General features: G+C 52.1%; 1 protein-coding gene across 1 annotated transcript in view; it reads left to right on the plus strand.

Annotated features, from left to right (window-relative positions):
* Positions 1-21,079, plus strand: part of SHANK2 (SH3 and multiple ankyrin repeat domains 2) — a 617,206-nt gene that overhangs the window by 377,221 nt on the left and 218,906 nt on the right. The window lies entirely within an intron of this gene.

Below are 21,079 nucleotides of genomic sequence, written 5' to 3' on the forward strand. Positions count from 1 at the left end.
ACATGAGTCAAAAATGAACAAGCAATAATATTCCGAGTAGAGGTTCTAGTAGTGGCACAAATCAAGTTACAGAGGGAAGGTGGTTCTTACAATAAAAGACCTATAGACTAGCACTTTGTCTATTATAGTGTACAGGTTAGGAACCACAAGATGTAGAGGCTTGCAGCTGGCTGGTGAATTTAAACCACACACATTTGGGTTGACAGCATAACTCCTTACCACTAGGCCACCAGAGCTCCCTTACTCTTAACTAGTATTCTTAATCTCCTGTTACGTTTATTTAACTTTACAGACTGTCACTTCAGTCTTTATTATGTTTATATTGATATTTAAGTCTTGTAGGTTCTGTCTATAAACTGTTTTTGAAAGTCAAAAAGCAATGCAAACATTGCATTATTATGTTGACATCAATTTTGTTTATGGGAAAACAAAGGACTGGTTTGGATTTAAATCTCTCTGTTGGTACACTTCTGCTGACATACTTTTTTTTAAAAAGACTTTTCCTTAAAAAAAAAACACCAGAAAAACCAATAAAAAAGGCTTTTCCTGACGTAACTCAGTAAGTTCTTCATATTCCCTTACTCTTCATCACCTGTGCAAAGTAATATCAAAGTTTAGTTTAATATCGAATCATGATTTTTAATGTAAGTGTTGCCTTTTCTGGGTCTCTTTTCCTTCTTTGATTGGAGCGTAATCATGTCTTGTTTCAGCATATCACTAAAATAGCTTCCCACTTATTCTGTATTGTTGGCACCCATCCATTCCTGTTGGAGATATTGGACTGGTGTTCCAATCCGGACCCGTTGTTCCTCGGTGTTCAGCAATCACTCTGCAATTCCCCTTCATGAGATGCTGCGTGAGTGCAGCTGCTTCTCAGTTTCACCTTTGTTCTGCTGGAATGCAGCCTTGAAGAGGTTCCCTCAAGAAAGGTACCCAGAGTATAAATGTGTATGTCTGCAAAGTCTTTAGTATTTATATGTGCTCAGTGCTCTAAAGTCCCAGGTTCACATTAGACCTTTTCTCTGACCAGTTCTAAGTGATCAAGGAGAGAGAGAGAGAGAGAGAGAGAGAGAGAAAACACCCCCCCTTGAGTGTGGTAAGGAGGATGCAGCAGGGGAAAGGTAAGCACCAGATTGTGGAAACATTGCTTTATTTTTGTCTCCCATCTACTCACTGGTGAGAGGCTACGATGCTGGTTCTCCTTCCAGACTAAGTGACCCTTTGCTGTCCTCTGTGGAGTTTACAGGCGTGTTTATGCACGTGGAGTTTACACACACGGTCACCATGAGTCAAAATCAACATGATGAAAGCCAGCACTAACTACATACCTGTCTGTCCGCGATGTGCTGCAATGTTGTGGATTTCTTCTCTGTTCATTGTGTGCAGCCTCTTGGAGGCTCCTTCGGACTGAAGCAGCTTCGTTTTCAGTAGTTCCTTTTATTATTCCCATCATGATTCCTGCACCGCTGCTATCCTAGTTGAGGCTTTTGGTGCTTTCTGCCGGACTGTGTGAGTTCAACCCCATCTTGTGGTCTGCTGCGCTTTCTTCTTTGCTGTGTGTTCTGGAGAATACCCTGTCTGTCTAATCTGTGATCCTGCAATCACATCATAATTTTCTGGGAGCTTTTCCGTTCATGAATGAAATAAGCCTCTATGCTTGAGAGAAGTGGTTTGTGGGTGCATAGCACACAGGTCTCCACCCTCCACTGGCCTCCCTGCAGAGCTGTGATGATTATGTGAACCTTCAGGTCAGATTCCACGAAGGGAAACACCCAGACGTGTGTTCTTGGCCTGTTCCTCCCAAGAGCTCATGACAAAGAAAGACAGGCATAGATTATGCCCATCTGCATGACATAGATGTGCCCACCTACTCCACAGACCGAACGATGAGGGAGTGGTGAATACTGTATTTGGTTTGTGACGACCATGCACATGACCATGGAGGTGTGTCATGATGTGAGAGCAGGTCCCACAAGCTTTGAGACCACAGTTGGTGATGAAAGAGGAAGGGCTTCCTGGTCAGGCAGTGGGCAGGGCCAGGCAAAGTGCTCAGGCTCCGAGAAGAACCCTGTTCTCACCCAGCCTGGCCACTTCCAGTCTTGTGAGACAGGACCAGCTCTTTAAGAGGTTTACAAAGAAAATGGGCCTTGGTTCTTGGAGCAGAATTCCATGTGAGGCTAAGGAAGGGAGGGCAGCCAGGCCATGAGGGACAACGTGGGGTCCAGTGTTGAGTAGACTTCAGGAGTCATGATGTAATCTCTCATGGCCATTGAGAAGGTCAGCAAGAGTCGTGGAGCTGAGATACACTTCCGGGGTGGGGAGAGCTTCCTGATGGGTGCCCATGCGTGGGAGAGAACAAAAGGTCCCTATATAGGACACAGAAACTCCATGCCAGGACCTCGCAGACCTCTCCCTATCCATTGCTTTGTCTGTATCCTTTCTGATTATAAAACATCCATAATCTTAAGCATGGTGTACTCGTGTTGAGATTCTGTGAGTCACTCTGAGGAGTTCATGAACGCACAGGGACAATGAGAGCCAGCAGGAGCTGACATCTGCTTGTTTGGAAGTCCTTTTAAGTGACATCTGACCCAACTCTGAGTGACCAGGATGAGAGAAAGGGAGAGAATGTCACTTGAGTGAGTGGCTGGTAAGGAGGATGTGGAAGGGGAAGGTGGGCACTGGCTTTGGGACTAGACTGATGCTGGTCTTGACCAAAGTAGGATTTGCACCCTCAGCTCCTCCCTGCCTGTGTCATCTGAAAATCGACAGTGTGATCCTGCCTCTGACCCCAAGGACGGAGACCACCTGAGGGCTGGATGTGTGAGGAGTGGAGCCTGGTGCCGTTTGCCCGGGAGCTGCTGGCTCAAGGGACCAGGTGTGGTTCCTCCTTCTCGGTACACAACTGATCCCACATTCGGTTCACTCTGACCCCTCACAGCCACCGTACCAGATTGTGCGTGGTGTGAGTGCCTGACTTTGGGTTTGCACTGTCCTTGACCCCCAGGGTCCAGAGCAATGATGGGTGCTTGCAGGCAGAGCATTTGAAGGTGGGAGAGGTGGAGAGGACTCCTCCAGCTCACCTAGGGTCCCCACTCTGAGGTACAGGAGATGGGAGCTCCTGGTCTTCCAGGCTGGGAAGGGGCCCTGTATTGGAGTTACTGCCAGCAGAGGCCCCCCAGGACCACCCAGGGGCCTGGGCAGAGAGGCTGAGCTCCTGTGCAGCCAGGCAGGCAGCCCTGCCACCATCCCTGTGGCTCAGCTGGGGCCTGAGAGACGACTTCTCACCACCAGGGAGGCTCCTGGCTCAGAGCGTCTTCAACCACATTTAGTGCATCTCCCAGGTGGCAGGTGGGTGTGCGGGTGGGCGTGCGCGGGCGGCTGGGTGGGGACGCATGGCACAGCATCAGAGGCGGAGCCGGGAGGCCGGCATTTCAGATGCACCTCAGGCCTTCAGACCCAGCTGGAGCTCTTTGAGCCTTGGTGCCCGGTGGGAGGCACATCACTCCTCCCAGAGGAGCAGATGCCAACCAGATGGGCAGAGGCTGAACCCACGGGCACCTCATCCTTGGCCACCAGCACCTCCTGCAGCAAAGAGGGGGACTTGGCACTGGTTCTTGCTGAGGCTTTCATGGCCCACGGCCAAGGGCCATGTGTCCCTGTCCTCCCCCACCCCTGACCTGGCCTCCCCACCCTCTCTTGCCTCACGCTCCATCTGTAGCACTTAACCAGCTTTCACATGTAAGTACTCTCTCCCTGACCAGCCTTGAGACACCAGTGTGAACTGGCTGAGCACCAAGCTGGTAGAGGTGGTCAGAGACCCCCAACACCAGTACTTGGTCCCACCTCTCATTCCTCCAGCCTCCCTCCCCACGATGTGGGTCTGGGGTTCACTGGGGTGCACCTTTCACCCTGTCTTTACCTGTGCTTTTTGAAGTACGAGAGAATCAGCTTCCAGTCTGGAAGCTCCGCTGCTGACCTCTGGGCCTGCTTCTGACGCTAACCTGCTCTAAAGACTTGTGTCCCCAACTTCCAAATGAGCTCATCCCTCCGTGGTCTCTGTGGCTGTTGGTTCTGTGTCGTCTGCTGAAGACAGCTCTAACCCACATCTGTGGCCACCAGGGAGTAAGCAAGCTCTGAGGTCACCTGCAGCCTCTGAGGCAGGCCGGGCAGGGCCTGGCATTCCAAGGCGCAAGCTGGAATGAGAGAGGTGGTCACACAGCAGCCAAGGTGGTGAGGATTGCTCACGGTCACAGAGGGTCTTCTGGCTTGGACTGGGGCCGGCAGGGGTGCTGGGGGCCATTGCAGGAGAAGGAGAGAAGACCACTTCTGAAAGTGCACCCAGGGCGGTACCTGCATCACATAGCCCTCTGAAATGTTTACATCGGACGTTCATACCTCCAGCCAATGCCTGGCCCTCACGCTCTCCTCCAGGAAGCAGAAGAGTGTTTGGAATCTGACCTGACAACTCACAGAAGGAGGGGGACATGTTACCTGGCCCAGGGAGCATGGCTGTCTCTGCTCCCTCTTCCCCTAACCCATTTGTGTCTGCTTCAGAACAAGACTCGTTTTTCAGATTGATCAGCAGCTTGACAGTTTTTCCACGGGATTTGATGCAGGGCCTGCCAGATGTTCAGCTTTCAGAGAATTCAAGAGAAATGGGGCCGTGGACAGGAGGAGGCGAATGGATATACGGATGGATGCATGCATACATAGTGGGGGGATGGTCAGCTGAGCTGAGAGAGCAGATTAGTGTGTGGATGGATGGATGGATACTTGCTAGATGATAAATTGATAAATAAGTGACATACAGGTGACTCAATGGGTGAGTACATAGAAGTGGGAATAAATACGGGGGTGTATGAGTGGATGTATTGAAGGATACAGGACACATCCCTGATGCACTCCTTTCCTGGTTTTGAACCATGCAGTGCTTCCTTGCTCTGTTCTAATGACTGCCTCCTGGTCTGAGTATAGGTTTCACATGAGCATAATCAAGTGTTCTGGGATTCCCGTTCTCCTCAAGGTCAGCCACAATTTGTTGGAATCCACACAGTCAAATAACTTTACACAGTCAATGAAACACAGATAGACATTTCTCTGTGCTATCTGCTTTCTGGAAAGATCCATCTGACATTGGCAATAATGTCTCTAGTACCATGACCTCTTCTAAACCCAGCCTGTACTTCTGGCAGTTCTCTGTTGATGTACTTATTCCAGTTGTTTTTGGATAATCTTCAGCAGTATTTTGCTTGCATGTTATACTAGTGATTGTTCAATAATTTCCACACTCTGTCGAGTCACCTTTTTTTGAAATGGAAATAAATATGGATCTCTTCCAGTCAGGGGGCCAGATAGTTGTCCTCCAGATTTCTTGGCACAACCTGGGAGCATATCCAGGGCAGTGTTAGTTTGTTGAAATATATCAGTTGATATTCTATCAACTCCTAGGGCCTTCTTTCCACCCCCCAAGTCATTCAGAGCAGACTGCACTTCCTCCCTCATCACCATTGCCTCTTGATTATATGTTGTTTCATGAAATTCTTCTGTGTCAACCAATTCTTTTAGGTTCAGTGACTCTGTATACTCCTACCATCTTCTTTAAATGCTTCCTGGATCATTCAATATTGTGCCAATAACATATTGCAACTCATGGCTTGAATTTGTTCTTTAGTTTCTTTAGCTTAAGAAATATCAAGCAAGTTCAGCCCTTTTGATTTTCTGACTCCAACTCCTTGCACATTTCATTATAATACTTTTCAATCTATATGCAGAACAGATCATTCAGGAGGCTGGGATTTATGAGAAGAATTTGGCATCAGGATTGGAGCAAGACTCATCAACAACCTTGTTTACTGAAACTGAGGAGGACTTGAAGTGCTTGCTGCAGAAGGTGAAGGACTGTAGTCTTCAGTATGGATTGAAGCTCAACATCAAGAAGACCAAGATTCTCACCACTGGGCCAATTGGCAGCGCCATGATGGATGGAGAAGAGATTGAGGTTGTTAATAATTACAGCTTGCTTGACTCCACAATTAATACTCTTGGCACCAGCAGTCAGGTAATCAAAAGACTAATTGCACTGGGAAAATCTGCTGTCAAGGACCGCTCCAGAGTACTGGAAAGCAATGATGTCAGTCTAGAGACTAAGTTGTACCTGCTCCAGGCCATGGCCTTCACAATTACTTGTTGTGCATCAGAGAGCTGGACAGTGACTAAGGATGACAGAAGAATCAATGCCTTTGAGTCATGGTGCTGGAGAAGAGTCTCGAACATACCACAGACCACCAAGAAAACAAATAGGTCTGTCTTGAAGTGAGTGAAACCAAGTTTTTCCTTGGAGGCTAGGATTTTGACCCTCCATCTCACATAGTTTGGGTCTGAGGCCAGGAGGGACCAGTCCTTGGAAAAGGATATCAGGTTGGATGGACAGCATAGGAAAGGAATACCCTGAATGAGATAGATTGATACAGTAACTGGGGCAATGGAGGGTAGGTATGTTGGAGTCAGTGAGACTGGCTCAGAATAGGGCAGGCTTCAGAGCTGTTGTACACAGGGCCCCTATGAGTTGCAAGTGACTCAATGGCACATAACAGCAACAACAGCATAAGTGAGTGTATGGTAAGCTTGTGGGTAAATAAATGGGTAGATGGATGAGTGAGTAAGTGAGTAATTGGATGGATGAATGATGACATGGGTGGATGGATGGATGGATAGATGGATAAATGGATGGATGGGTAGATGGGTGGGTTGGTGGGTAAACAGAGAGGTGATTGGATGGATGTATGAATAAGGAGATGGTGGACAGTTGGATAGGTGGATAGAGAGATGTGGACGGATGGATGGATGGATGGATGGATGGATGGATGGATGGATGGATGGATAAAAAGAAATACAGAGATATGAGTGAAATTATGGGTAGATGGGTAGATGGATGGTTGGATAGATAGATAGATAGATACATGGATAGAGGATGGATGGATGGATGGATGGATGGATGGATGGATGGATGGATGGATGGAAGGAAAACCAGAACCTTAGAACTACCCTCTCCAGGCTTTCTTTGTCCCCTGTGTTCTAGAACAGAATGAAATGTTCCATCTTATCTTGGTCTCAGAAGGACCACAAGACAGCACTGGTATAAATGCAACCCATATGGTCTTTGGAAGACACAGTTAGAGAGATTGTATCTCCTTCCCTCCAAGGAGTGCAGTCAGACAGATCAGCTCTCCAGGACTCAAAGTCCCGGGATGCTCAGCCCAGGCTGCTCAGGCTCCTGGGCCACTGCTGGCCCCTGCCCCTCAGGTCCGTCCTGATGGAAACCTACCTCCTCTGAAGGCCTGGCCTGTCAGATGGCTTCACGGTGGCCCTGAGCCCCTGACCTGGCTTTAACCCATGGAGCCTCTCCTGTTTGCAGATGAGCAGAGACTGTGGAGAGAGCTGAGGGAGGAGCTGAGTACGGGTCTCAGAGCATTCCATGCAGACTCCCAACCTGGCAGGGGTTAGGAGAGAGGAGACCAGCACTTGGGCAGGGCCCAGGCAGGAAGTGAGGCTCTCCTGCTCTGCTTGTGGACATGCCCATTTCCTGCTTACAAAGCTCATTTCTTGCCAAACCTCCAGAAGGCTGACCAGGGCTCCTAGCAGGGAAGGTGGGAATGAGGCTGGACCACGTCTAGCAGCCTGGAAGATGGTTTAGATTGAGGTTGGAGATCGGAGCCAGACACTGAGGGAGGGCCGAGGCTCTGGATAAGATCCTGTTCCCTCCCCATGTGTGCTGAAGTCCTGAGACCTGGATCTGTGACTGTGACTGTGATTGCTTGGAAATGGCCATTCGCAATTTTGTGACCACATGATGACAAAATAACAAAATAGGGGAACAGCCATTTCCAAGCAACAAAATAGTTGATAACTTCAGTCTTTTCTCCATCTAGCATGATGTCGCTTATTAATCCAGTAGTGAAGATTTTTGTCTTCTTGGTAGTAAGATGATACTGAAAACGTTACTGTTTTCTTCGGTAAGTGCTTCAAGTTATCTTTGCCTCCAAAAGTAAGTGTGTGTGTGTCATCTATGTAACGCAGGTTGTTGATGAGTCTTCCTCCTATCCTGTTGCCACATTCTTCGTCATAGAATCTACCTTCTCAAATAACTTTCTCAGAATACAGACTGAGTGAGTATGGAGGAAGGATACAACCCTGAAACATGTCTTTCCAGATTGAGTGTCCCCTTGCTCTGTTGGAACTGCTGCTTCTTGGTCTACATACAGGTTTCGCATGAACACATCTAGTGTTCAGGAAATCCCGTGCTTCTCAGTGTTCTCCGTCCTTGATTATAATCCACGTGATCGGATGTGAAACACCAGCAAACATTTTTGCGGCATTTCTTGCTCTCTTATGTGTCCTTTTGGGGGTTCAGAGATGAAGTTACACAATGGAGAGAAAGGTTTGTGAAGACGGTGGTGGAGATGATGCCACCACAAGCCAGGGAATGTCAGCAGCCACCCAGAACTGAAGAGGCAAGGACGAGTCTCCCCTAGGGCCGCCCGACAGAGTCAGCTTTGCAAACAGCTTGACTTTGTCCTGGGGGTGCTGATTTTGGATACTGAGTTCTGATCTGACGAAGAGATGACGTTTCTGTCGTTCGGGACCAGTATGTCGTTCAGGAAGGTGTGTGATGGTAGCTATACCTGTAATGAGATGGATTGATACAGTGGCTGCAGCCATGGGCTTGATTGATGGGCAGAAGTGATGAGGCTGGAGCGGGGTCAGGCAAGCTTTCAATCTGTCGTAGGTGGAGCCACAGAGTCAGAATTGACCTTGTGGCATCTAACAACAACAACATAGTTGTCTGGCAGCTGTGCCTTCCCCTGTGGACAAAGCCACTTGGCTGGTTTATGGTCAGAAGGAACTCAGGGTGCCCAGTGTGTAGCACCAGAGTGGAGGGAAGGCTCTGCTATGGACCCAGCCTTCCCCTAGCCATGTCTTTCCTCTCTTCTTCAAATCACGTGACGATCATCAGCTGTTGCCTTCGCCCTGAGCCAGTGTGGAAGTTCTGATGGATTCGGCACATTTAACAGGATTTCGAGGTGCTTTCTGTTACTGAAGCTGAGAACCTTAGCTATCTCAGGAAGATGGAATTTCTCAGGGGTCCATCTCCATGCTTCCTTTCCCTGAGAGAGCAGGGTAATAGGTTGGATCTAGGTCGGACAGCCTCCTAACCCAGAAGGAAGGAACAGTGGCTGTCGGCTCCCAAAGGTGGGAGTGAGACGTGGATGTCTCAGCTCCTGTGAACAAATGAGGTGGTATCTCTCCCAGGAAGAAGCCGTGGGCACCGTAGGTGAGAACCCCGGTATCCATCTTCCTAGGCTGTTGCCCTGGAGCTCTGGTGTGCAGTGTGTGATGTGTTTCACTGTGAACCCTGAGGTCAGGAGTTCGAATCCATTCGCTGCTCCTCAGGAGAAAGCTGGACAGTCTCCTCCCATGATAACCCACAGCCCGGGAAGTCTGATGAAGGGCCTGCGTGAAGCGGAATTGGCCATGGATTTGGCTTTGATTTGTTTTGTTGCTAAGGCAGCGTTGCCCAAAACAACAGCCAGAAGCTCCAGTTCCCAGGAGCTGAGCCCATTCCCACCCACAGCAGCCCCGTGGGCAGAGTGGCACTGCCCGTCGGTTTTCCAGAGCTGTGAATCTCTGCAAGGAAACGACCCCATCAGCTTCATGGGGAGCAGCTGGTGGGTTCCAACGGCCGACTTGTTATTAACAACCAAATGCCTTAACCACAGCACCACCAGTGTGCCTCAGTACCACCCAGTGGGTCCACTTTCCTGGCCTGGCCAGGAGGACTTGGAGAGGGCGATCGCTGTCAGCCTTCCTGGGGCTCCTCCACCCGGGCCTGAATCTCATCTTTATGGGGTTGGGTATCTTGGCCTTGTGAGGTGAGACCTGCTCTCGGCTCCCTGGTGCCTGGCTGCCGTGCGGTGGCCCTGTGCTTCCCGAGCTCTGCCGCCTGGTCTCCACGGCCATGACCCTGCAACACTGAGCCTTTTGTGCAGAAAGTGTTTAAGTGCTGGTTGCCATGGTCCAGCTTTGCTGAGAAAGGGAGCCCCAGGGATAAGAGCTGAAAATTATCCAAGCTTTGAAGGGGACAGTATCCTGGGGTCCTGGTGGCTCCCCACAGAGATGCAAAAATGATCTGAGTGGCCGATGTGCTGTCATGCAGATGTGCGTCTGTGGGGGCCACCAGGACCACGGAGAGTGGGGGCCTTGTCAGTGTGGCAGGCCTGTAGGCCTGGGAGGGGCCAGGCTGTGTGATTTACGAGAGAATGCAGGAGTGTCTCTGTTGTGGGCACTTTAGTGTTTCTTGGCTGGTCCCCATGCCAACGGGCCCTCCATCCGGCAGGCGGCTCGGGCGGGGCAGGGCTGGGTAGTGAGTCATTCCTGCCGTCATGGAGGTTTGTTCTTCTCCAGCCCGCCTCCTGAGCCAGCACCCCACACTCATCCTCTCACGGGGGAGGCCAGGAGGAGAGGGAAGGGTGTGGCGAGCTGAATCCTACCCACCCCCGCCCCGAAGACGCCCAAGTTCCAGCCTCAGCTCCCAAGCGACACAGCTCAGCAAAGGGGACGAGGACTGCTTTCAGGATGAAGATGCTACAGGAGGCCTGGTGATGGGCGGGAGGTGAACTATCTGAGGCCCTAAATGTAACACCGGGGTCCTGAGAAGAGGAGGTAGAGGGAAGCTTGGCTGCAGAGGAGGGAGCAGGAGCTGTGGGCACAGAAACAGGAAAAGACCCCACGCCAAGGAGAGCAGGCAGCCACCTTGAGCTAGAGAAGCCAGTGGACTCACTGTCCCCACAGTTTCTGGCGGGAGCTGGCCCTGTAGTGCCCAGGACTCTGAGCTGACATCTGACCTCTAGAATTGTGACAGTGTGCTGTGTCCGGGTCCATGTGTGTGCTGACCCGTCCCAGCAGCCACAGGAGATACTCACAGTGCCTGGAAGCCGTCCGTGCACTAAGCTAACCCTCCGAGAACAGCCTGGTTAGCTGAGAGTGGGTCCCTGGTAGTGAACTCATTCAGCTCCTAACAGAAAGGCTGGAGGTTCAGTTCCACCCAGCAGTGCTTAGGGTGGCCCGGTGATCACATCCTGGAAAGCACACATTTCCAACCCTGTGGACCACGGTTCTACGGTGATGTATGTGGGACGTCGTGTGTCATCGTCTACTCAGAGGGTGCTGGTCAGCTGGGAGTGTACTACTCCCCGGGACAGGAAGCAGCAGGTCCACTCTCCAGATGAGGCTATGCCACGTCGAGTAACTTGCCCATGGCTGGACATTAAGCAAGAGAAGGATGTGGGGCTCTGGCCTTTTGCCTCCTTGCCAAGCTTTGTCCTCCAGGACACAGAACTCGGGCAGCAAAGGCCCCAAGGCTTGGGCGCTGACAGGGGTCATTGAGGCCACAGAGGCTGAGAACCACGGGGAGATGTCTACTTCAGGAGCGTGGCCTGGGGAGGGGACAGGCACTGCCCTGCCTGCTGGAGGCTCCAGCTCAGTGGCCGAAGGCCCAGCGGAGGTCAGCGTGGAGGAACTGACAGGGCAGATGGGCAGCAGGTCAGGCAGGGTGGTAGGTCGTGGTGTCTCACCAGGAGCTGTACCTGTGATGGTGAAGCTCGCACATGGACTCTTCCTTACTCGCCTCCTCACCTGCCCCTTTGGGAGGGGGGTGTCCAGTCCTGGCCCCTCCTCCTCGGCACCGGTGAAGGCGCAGCAGCCAGTGTCATCCAGGGGTGATACTGCCCCACACTGCCTGGCACCGAGCACTGCCTCAGCAGCTCCATCTGAAGGACAGTGTGGGGTGGTCTCTTCTGCCCCTGTGACAAGGACAGGCCTGGCTCTCAAGAGGGGGACAGGGCCCTGCAGCTGCCCGAGTCGTGGGACCCCTGCTCTGTCCATGGCATCTGGGTCACCTTGAGTATGTCCTTGGGCTTCCTGGGCCACAGCTCTCTCCTAGGGTGAGGGTGAGCACAGTGTCTCCCCAGGTGAATGGCGAGTGGGGGCCGTCTTGCCGCCGCTGCCATTGATGATTCTTCGTTCCATGTGCATGAGAAGCCTGGGTGTTTACCTGCTGTGGGCCTGTCATCCTGTTCTCAGAGGCAGGAGGGAGAAGGAGAAGAAACAGGAGGATGAAACGGGGCGGTGGGGGGCACGAGGCGGAGGGAGGATGCGGAGTGCAGACGCCCCTGAAGTCCCCTCAGATGGAGGCCCGGGTGCTGAGACTCCCTGACCAGTGAGTGAGCGTCTGGGGGGCTGGCCATGGGAAGGGGCATGCATGCAAATGGGACAGTCAGGCCAGGTGTCTTTTGGGGCCAGTTGTCAGGAGGACCCGTCCTTGGTGGAGCGGAGGTCAGAAAGGCAGAAGAAGACCCTCTGGGAGATGGGCTGGCATGGTGACTGCAGCAGTGGACGTGACAATGGTGGGGACAGAGGACGGCCCAGGACCAGGCAGTGTTCTGCCTTGTCACACGTGGGGTTGTTGTGTCAGAGCTGACTCCCAGCACCTAACAGCAGCGCAGCCCATCCTGTGGGCAGCGTGGCATGGGACACAAGCAGCCTGCAGTCAGGAGAGGGCCCATGTGGGGCAGACTCGGAATAAGCCCCCGTCATCAGGTCTCAGCAGATCTGGGCTGCTGAGAAGGTGGGGACAGTCAGAGGACCAGCCAGCACATAGCAGGACCTGGCTTTAGAAGGAAATGAGGGTTCAAATCCACCAGATGCTCTGCTGGAGAAGGAGGGGGCAACCTCCTCCTGTACCAGTCAGATCTGATTTGACAGTACACGTAAAAATAATACAATAAAAATTTAAAAAAAAAGAAGGAAATGAGGAGAAAAACGAGGAGGGATCGAGAGATTTTAAGAGAGAGAACATTAAAAGAAGAATGTTTATGGCCTGGCCAGTGGAGTTGGCTGGGTCTAGGGCAGCTCTGTTCAGACACTGAGGAAAATGGCAGCCGTGGGGAAATACTGAGTAAGAGTTGAAGGACAAAAGGCTGGAGACAGCTGTGCCTGCAGGAGACAGCCTTTGCCAAAGAGTGGGAGGTTCCAACCCAGAGGGCAACGAGGGGAGCCAGGACAAGAGCAGGGCCAGGCCGGGTTCTCCATCACCCGTTAGGGTCCCTCCTGTCAGGGCCAGCTCAGCGGCACCTCACGGCCACGGTGCGTTGGGCCGAGGCACTGTACTCTGACAGAATGCATGCCTTCCGTGTGAGGGTCCTGGACAGGGCCTCTTACAGGTGGGGAAATGGAGACAGGGAGAGCTGGAGTGTGATCCCAGAGCACCCATGGGTCAGCGACTGGAGCCAGCACCCTCAGGACCACGTGACAGGCACACTCACGGTCTCATATGGTCACCTGAAAACTCCAGTTGAAATCTCCCCAGTACCCGGCATGCTCTTGGAGGGTGTGTCGTTGTTGTTGGTATTGTCGTTAGGGGCTGTTGAGGGGAGCGTGACTCAGAGACCCTGTGAACAATAGATCTGAACCCTGTCGTGTGCTGTGCCGTCCTGACTGTCTCTGACATGCTTGAGCCTGTTGCTTCAGTGACTATATCAGTCCATCTCGTTGAAGGTCTTCTCTTTTGATGACCCTCTACCTTTTTTTTTATAAATTTTATTTTATTATTTTTTGTGCATGTACCATCAAATCAGATCTGACTGGAACAGGAGGAAATTGTCCCTCCTTCTCCGGCAGAGCATCTGGTGGATTCATACCGTGTACCTTTGGGATTGCAGTACAGCTTCTTTCCACGAGGCCACCAGAGCTCCCCTACCCTCTACCTTTCTAAGCATGAGTTCCCTTTCTAAGGAATAATCTGTCCTAGCAACGTGCCCAAAATATATGACACAAAGTTTCACCATCTTTGCCTCCAAAGAGCACTCTGGCTGCACTTTCCCCAAGACCTATCTGGTTTGGGGTATTTTGTTCTTTGTTTTGTAATCCACGACATATTCAGTGCTCATCTCCAACACCACAGCTGAAAGGCATCAATTCTTCTATCATCCTTATTCATTGTCCAACTCTTAGATGCATAGCTAGTGATTGAAAAGACCATGGCCTGGATCGGTTTTTAAGCTGACATTATTGCTCCTCAGAAATTTGGAGAGGTCCTTGACAACAGGCTTGTCCAATGCAATATAATCTCTTGATCTCCTGACTGCTAGCACCAAGGGTCTTGTTTTGGTGGTGGATCCAAGTAAGAGGAAGTCATTGACAATCTCAATCTGTCCTCCATCTCTCAAGATGTTGCCTATTGGTCCAGTGGTGAGAATCTTTGTCGTCTTGATATAGACTGACATGCAGTCAATATTGAAGGCTTTAGTCCTTGATCCTCTGCAGCAAGCATTTCAGGTCCACCTCACTTTGAGCCCTCGAGGTTGTGTCCTCTGCATAAGGCAGGTTATTGACTGACGCGTCTTCTGCCGGTCCTGATGCCACATTCTTCATAGAGTTCAGCTTCTGAATGGAATGTAAGAGAGTGATAATGACTTTGGCTGTTGTTGGGTGCCATCAAGTTGATTCTGACTCACGTTGACCTCACAGGATTTTTCAAGCTGTGATGAAAGCAGATCACTCGATCTCTTCTCCCTGCAAACACCAGTGGGTTCAAACCACCACCCTTTCCATCAGCAGTCAAGCACTTCACCACTGTGCCACCATGGCACCTTCTTACAGTGAAGCTTGTGAGAGCGGTGAGACGGCCGTGGGCTTTCCTGGGCCTGACGGCGTTCCAGTTCTGACACGGGCCGCTCTGACCACTTCTCTGCCGCATCAGTGGAAGACCTTTGGTTTTCCTTCTCTGACAAGTTTCTGCCTTAATGCTGGTTCGGCTTCCACAGGTTTTACTGTCTCACTAATTACACCAGAATCCAGTGCGACCTCATACCCTATACAGGGAGCTTAGGAATTCTGACCCAAAGACCACTCCTCTCTGATGGTTCAAATCCACCAGCTGCTCTGGAAGAGTGAACATAGTGACCAGATTCCAGTCTGCCTTGCCATTTACAGCCTCTAAAACCTGCCTGAGGGTTGATGATGGAGGGTCTGACTGCAGTTATTTTTTCGTTTTTCACCCCTGCATAAAAACCCAGACACAACAAGGGGTGTGTTTCTTTGTTGTTCAGAAAGGTACACAATCTTTCTAGGGCATTTTGCACATGACCCTGTTTGTAAAATCCATCTTCCTTGGGTTTTTGTCCCTGGAAGGAACTCTAATGGTTCCTGGAAGGAACTGAAGGTGGGCAGTTTGAATCCTCCCGGTGCTCCACAGGACACAGGTGGACTGTCTCCTCTCATTAAGATTCACAGCCTCAGAAACCCGTAAGGGGGACTGGCCCCCGTCGACAGTGGGTTTGGGTTTGAGTTTTGCGTTCTGAAATTCAGGTTGTCACAAGCCAGGCTCTGATGAGGCTTCCCTTAGCTTTTACTGCATGTGGGAAGCCGTGGTGGTTCAGGGTCCAGTCCCCTCCTCCCACGTGGGGACTTAGCTGTGGTCCCTGACTGACACTCCTGCTCAGAATTGCCCTGTGTCAGAGGAGGCTTACGTGCCGCTGTGTGACCAAACAGCTATCCAAGAGGAAGAAGGACTTGGCTACCAACATCCGAAAAGCAGCGAGTGGAACCCCCAAATCACAAGGATCCCATTGGCACCGACTGTGGGGACAGAGTGGGGCCAGGCCTCCTCTCCTTCCCTGTGTGAGGGGTCCCCTCGACGGCAGCACGCAGTAACAGCCTGTGAGGTATTTTGAGACACTGACATTCTTGTATATGTCAACTTGAATGTCTTCAGAACAGCAGTCTGCAGGCTTCCACACACAGGCCAAGTCCGGCCCCTGTCTGTTTTTATAAATAAAGTTTTATTGGTGTGCAGGCACACCCGTTCTTTTGCACACCATCTGTGGCTGCTTTTGCACTATTTTCTGCAGGATTGGGTAGTTGCAACAGAAGCCACATGGTCTTCAGACCCTAAAAGCTGTTCTCCAGGGAGAACCTTCTCAGGGAGTGGTAGCCCGCCTCGGCGGATCTGCCACGTCTGTAAGGGGCTTCACTGCTGCCTCACAGGTGAGGCCCCTCTGGCGGTTCTGATTTCCCAGCAGCTCCTTGGGAGAAAGGCGAGCAGTCCCCTCTGTGTCCCTCCCGGCCCTGGAAAACCCTCTGGGGGTCAGCAGTGAGTCAATCCCTGAGTGGCAATAATGAGTCTGAGGTTTGTTGGTTTTCTTTTTTTAGTTCAAAGATCCTACTAAACTATGTCACATGCATTTCCATCTCCTTTTAATGACTTTTACAACTGCACCCTGTACACCTTAGCGGCCCAGGGGTAAAAAGCAAGTTGTGGGGACTCAGTCTCTCCTCCTGTGTGATTTACGGCCTCTGCAAACCCGCTGGAGGGTCAGCTGTGGGTCCGTGCTGGCTCGACAGCACGTAACAGCAACTTCAGACCTAAGGGCTCTGGTGGCCTCGTGGTAAGGAATTGTGCTGTCATCCCAAAGGCAAGTGATCCGAATCCATGAGCTGCTTCATGGGAGAACGATGGGCAGTCATCTCCATGCAGTGTACTGCCCCTGAGAACTCACTGGAGGGTCGGCGACGGACCAGTTCCGAAGCAACGGCATAGAGCAACACTCGACAATCAGAACACTTGGTGCCATAGCTGGTTCTCAGGTAGAAGGTTGGAGGTTCGGATCCAGCCCACTACAGAAGAAAAGCCTATCCGGCATTCCTGAAGAGTCAGCCACGAAGCCCCGTGGAGCCCAGGTCCACTCTGACACACTTGGGGTCACTGTGAGTTGGGGTGACTCACCACTATTTGTAAGTGGCAGGGGAAGGTTGGTGGTCATGTGGAGGTGGGAGCTGTGGGCCAGCCTTCCTCTGGGCTTGGGACCTGGCCTGGGAGTGATGGGGCCCTGCTGGCCAGGCAGGTTGACCAGTGCAGAAGGGCTGCTGAGCTGGGGGAGCCCTTCACCTCTCTGCCAGCCCCTTCCTCAGATGTCCCCCCAATGCCTGGAGCAGCTGATGACCTTGTGGCTGGTGTGAGCCCGTGGTTCCTAGGTGTGCAGGTGTCCGCTGGCCCTCAGCAGGCCCTGGGAACTGGCCTTGGAGGAAGCCCCGCTGCCTGGCCCACCTCAGCCGCTGAGCCTGGTCCTGTTGTGTGAGCGTCAAGGCCGACAGATGGGCAGGCATGGCCCATGGTTTAATTAACGAGGGAAGAACAGTCCCCACAGCCCCTTCCGGCACTTTCAGCAGGTGCCAGGCCGCCGTGCTGTTCCCAGACGCTGGGCTTATAAGAACATTCCGTTCAGAGTCGTGGGCCCAGGTTTCCGAGGTGGACTGCGGTGGCCGCCACTGCAGTCCCACAAGCCCTGGCCCCTGACCCTCCTCGAGGGAGCATGTCCACCAGGGGCAGGCCCAGACCCAGGACGGGAGGGAGGCATGCAGGCAGACCCCTCCCAGGCAGGGGCTAGAGGCCACCTGTGGTGTCGGATGTTGTTGTTAGTCCAGTTGATGTCAGCTTGTACAGCTATGTGGACAGTAGACCTGAGCCTTGCCTCAGGAGTGGGGGGCATGCAGGCAGACCCCTCCCAGGCAGGGGCTGGAGGCCACCTGTGGTGTCGGATGTTGTTGTTAGTGCTGTCCAGTTGACATCAGCTCGTACAGCTGTGTGGACAGCAGGTCTGAGCTTTGCTCTGTTCTTAGCGATCCTTTCAATCTGTCAGGCTGATACCTGTTGTACCATCACTGTGTCAGTCTGTCTTGTTGAGGGTCTTCCTCTCACTGACCCTCCACTTTTCCACCATGATGTCATTGTCCAAGCACTGGCCCCTCCTGACCACATGCCCACAGTCTGTGAGACCAAGTTCATCCTCACCTCTGATGGGCGCCCTGCTTGCACTTCCTGCAGACAGACCTGTGTGCTCTTTTGGTGGTCCGTGGAATATTCAGTTTTCTTCTCCAACATCATGGTTCAAAGGCATCTATTCTTTGGCCATACTTACTCATTGTCAAACTGCCAGGTTCATAGGAAGCAAGTGGAAACACCGTGGCTTGGACCAGGTGCACTTTAGTCCTTAAACGGGCATTCTTGCCTGTAGCGCTTTGGAAAGGTCTTGACAGCAGATTTCTCCAGTGCAACAAACATGCCTTTTAAGTTCCTGACTGCTGCCACTGCGTGTGTTTACTGTGTTGGCGTAAGATAAAGGAAAATAAGGATAGATTAGGGGATAGTGCAGAGAAGTGTGTCCACTGTCCTGGGCTCCAGAGCACAGCATCCCCCAGCGCTTGGGCCACACTCCGTGGCTGCAGCCTCTGGGTTCCTGAATGTCTCCCAGTCTATGAAGTTCGCTGTCCAGTTGCACCAGTGGCCTCCTGCTGGCCACAGGCTCTCATTGGCTGGTTTTCCGAAGTAGTCTTTCTCCTAGTCTGCCCTCGTCCAAAAGCTTAGCTGATGCCTGGCTCTCATGCCAGGTGGCATTTGCAATGCCAGTAGCATAGCTTCCAGTATCACCACAAGCAGCAGACCAGCATGGGGTGATGCCCTGGTGATGCAGGAGGGACCAGAAAAGGTGGAGGAGGGAGAGATGGGGCTAGAGAGAGGAGAAGCGGCAGGGAATAGGTGAGAAGGTTAGGAAAGGAGAGAGGAGGGAAACTGGCAGAGGACAGGAAATGACACACAGAGAGAAATGGAACAGCAAAAGAAATTGAGAAAACATAGACACAGCCAATGGGAAGAGAGTGGGGAGTATGGGAGGTGGGGCAAAGAGAACCAAGTGGGAGAGATGGGAAGTACAGGAGAGGCCAGAGAAGGAGGTGGCAAGTAGAGAGGTTTGCAAAGGACGGGGACATAGAGATGGAGAAAGTCAGAAAGAGGAGAAGGTTGCTAACCGCCCTCGTGCCAGATCGAGCAGAACCATGTGCAGTAGCAGGAAGCTCGCCGCTCCTGTCCACGTCCACAATCAGTGCCCATTCGTGCACTTCTAACCCATGTGGGCAGGTGCACACAGCTCTTTTAAAGGGTCTTTCCCTGCATTCTACATCTTTATTTATTATGTCTTAATATCATTGCCTCAGGAAAACCATGAAGCAATCAGCTTCTGCAAAGCTTTCCCACCTTGGGATCCGGGGGCCTGTTCTCCATCCTGTCCATCCACCAGGAGCTGGGCCCCACTCCCAGCAGTGGGCAAGGATCTGGTCACTACTGCTCACTTCAGGATTTCTTCTTATTTCTCTCATGTTGAATTAGTTGACCTGTGGGCTGTTTCCTTGGCTTGTTTAATTTCCGAGCAGTTGGGAACTTACTATAGTTTTGTTATTGATTTGTGGTCTGATTCTACAGTACTCTGAAAATCCATGTTGAATGATTTCAAGAAGATATTTCGGTTGTATGTCATGTTTTCAGCATGGATCCAGGTCTTGTGCCTGTCATTGCTAGGTGCTGTCAGATCCACTACAACTCAGTTACTCAGTGAACAGCCCGTGTGAATCCTGTCCTGAGACCATCTAAAGTGCTGTTTGGGATAAAATATTCACCTTCCATGTGGCAGACCCAGGTTCGGTTCCTGGCCTGTGCACCTCATGATTCATTGTATACATCCACCACCTGTCTGCTGCTGGAGGTTTGTGTTGCTGGGATCCTGAAAAGGTTTCAGCAGAGCGTCTGAATAAGACGAGGAACAAAGGGCTGGAAATCAACTTCTGATGAGAACCCCCACAGATCACAATGGTCTGGTCAGTAGAGGGTCACAGGATGGCCCCGGTTTGGGTCATTTACTTTGTGTAAGGGGTCACCAGGATTCAGGGACCATCAGTGGCCCCACTGTGGTCCTCCAGGGCTGTGCTGATGTCCAGGATTTACAGACAGGGATTCTAACCCCCAGGCCAGGGTCACAGAACTGACCTGGTGATGCTGTGATCACCAGCAGGTGCTGTGCTTTGCCCCCTCCTGCCTGTCCTGGCTGTCCGTCAGGGATTCTCTGAAGGCGTTGAAGCTGCATCTTCGTCTTCTGCCACCCGCGGGAATTGGCAGTCAGCACCTTCTCACGGTGCTTGGGAAATGCTTCTGGGTGATTGATTGCCGAGTAATGAGACCATTTAATTTGAATCAAGTTCTTCGCTTGTTATTGTTTCTATTTGGAGAAACATCTATTGTTGATCCTGCTCTTGATAAGGAGGAAATGGCCTTCAGAGACAGCGGGAGGGGGGTGTGTATGGTCTCTCATTTCAGCTACAACTTTTAGAAATGTGTGTCCATGTAACAGGGATGGGCGGGCTCTGCAGAGCCGCTGGGTCACTACTGACCCCATGCATAGGGACGTGAATAGTGAAGGAATGACCTATGTCATCACCTCCAGGCCCTAGCCAGCGTCAGGTCTCTGGGAGCAGCCTTGTCCAACCTCAGGGGACCTGTGCACTTCTGGCTGATGTCTCTGGAAATGGGGACTTCCAGCAGAAGGGAGAGAGCTGGCTCTGTCCCGCTCTGATTAGCCATCAAGAAACAGGATGCTGGGGTACAGCCTGGAGAAGCCCACTCTCCGCCGGTGGCACGTGGCTCTGGGAACCCCTCCCGGGACAGGGTCTGCCCTGCCTGCCTCCCGTCCGCCGGCCTCTGTCCCTCGCTGCAGCCATCCCTGACGCGTGTGGTGAGCTGGGCTGCCTGCCCATGTCCGCGGCCAAAGGGCTCTCACTGGCATCTGGGCCGCGGGGGACACCTGTTGGGCTCCCCCCGCTCCCCTCCCGAGGACGAGCTGCCGGCTCTCACTTAGCTTCATCCTCCCTGATTGGCAGAGCCTGGGCATTTCTAGGACAGACTGGCAGCCTGTCCCTGGAGGCTCCTCTTTCTAATAGTGTTCCTCTCCGGCTCCGGCAGGCCGACTCCGGTTACCCGGCACCACTCTCTGAGGCCTGGGCTGGAGGATGCATCTCCAGAGTGCCTGTCCTGCTGGAGGCCGGGAACCCCCACCTTTAGCTGCTGCTCTAGGAAGGGCTGTTTGAGGCAGGAAGCGCAGTCCTCACTGGGGCTCCCTGGGTGCCACTGCGCCTGCCA

Source organism: Elephantulus edwardii, unplaced genomic scaffold, assembly GCF_000299155.1.
Source record: "Elephantulus edwardii isolate Elephantulus edwardi_28Jun2011 unplaced genomic scaffold, EleEdw1.0 scaffold00126, whole genome shotgun sequence".
NCBI classification, from domain to species: domain Eukaryota; kingdom Metazoa; phylum Chordata; class Mammalia; order Macroscelidea; family Macroscelididae; genus Elephantulus; species Elephantulus edwardii.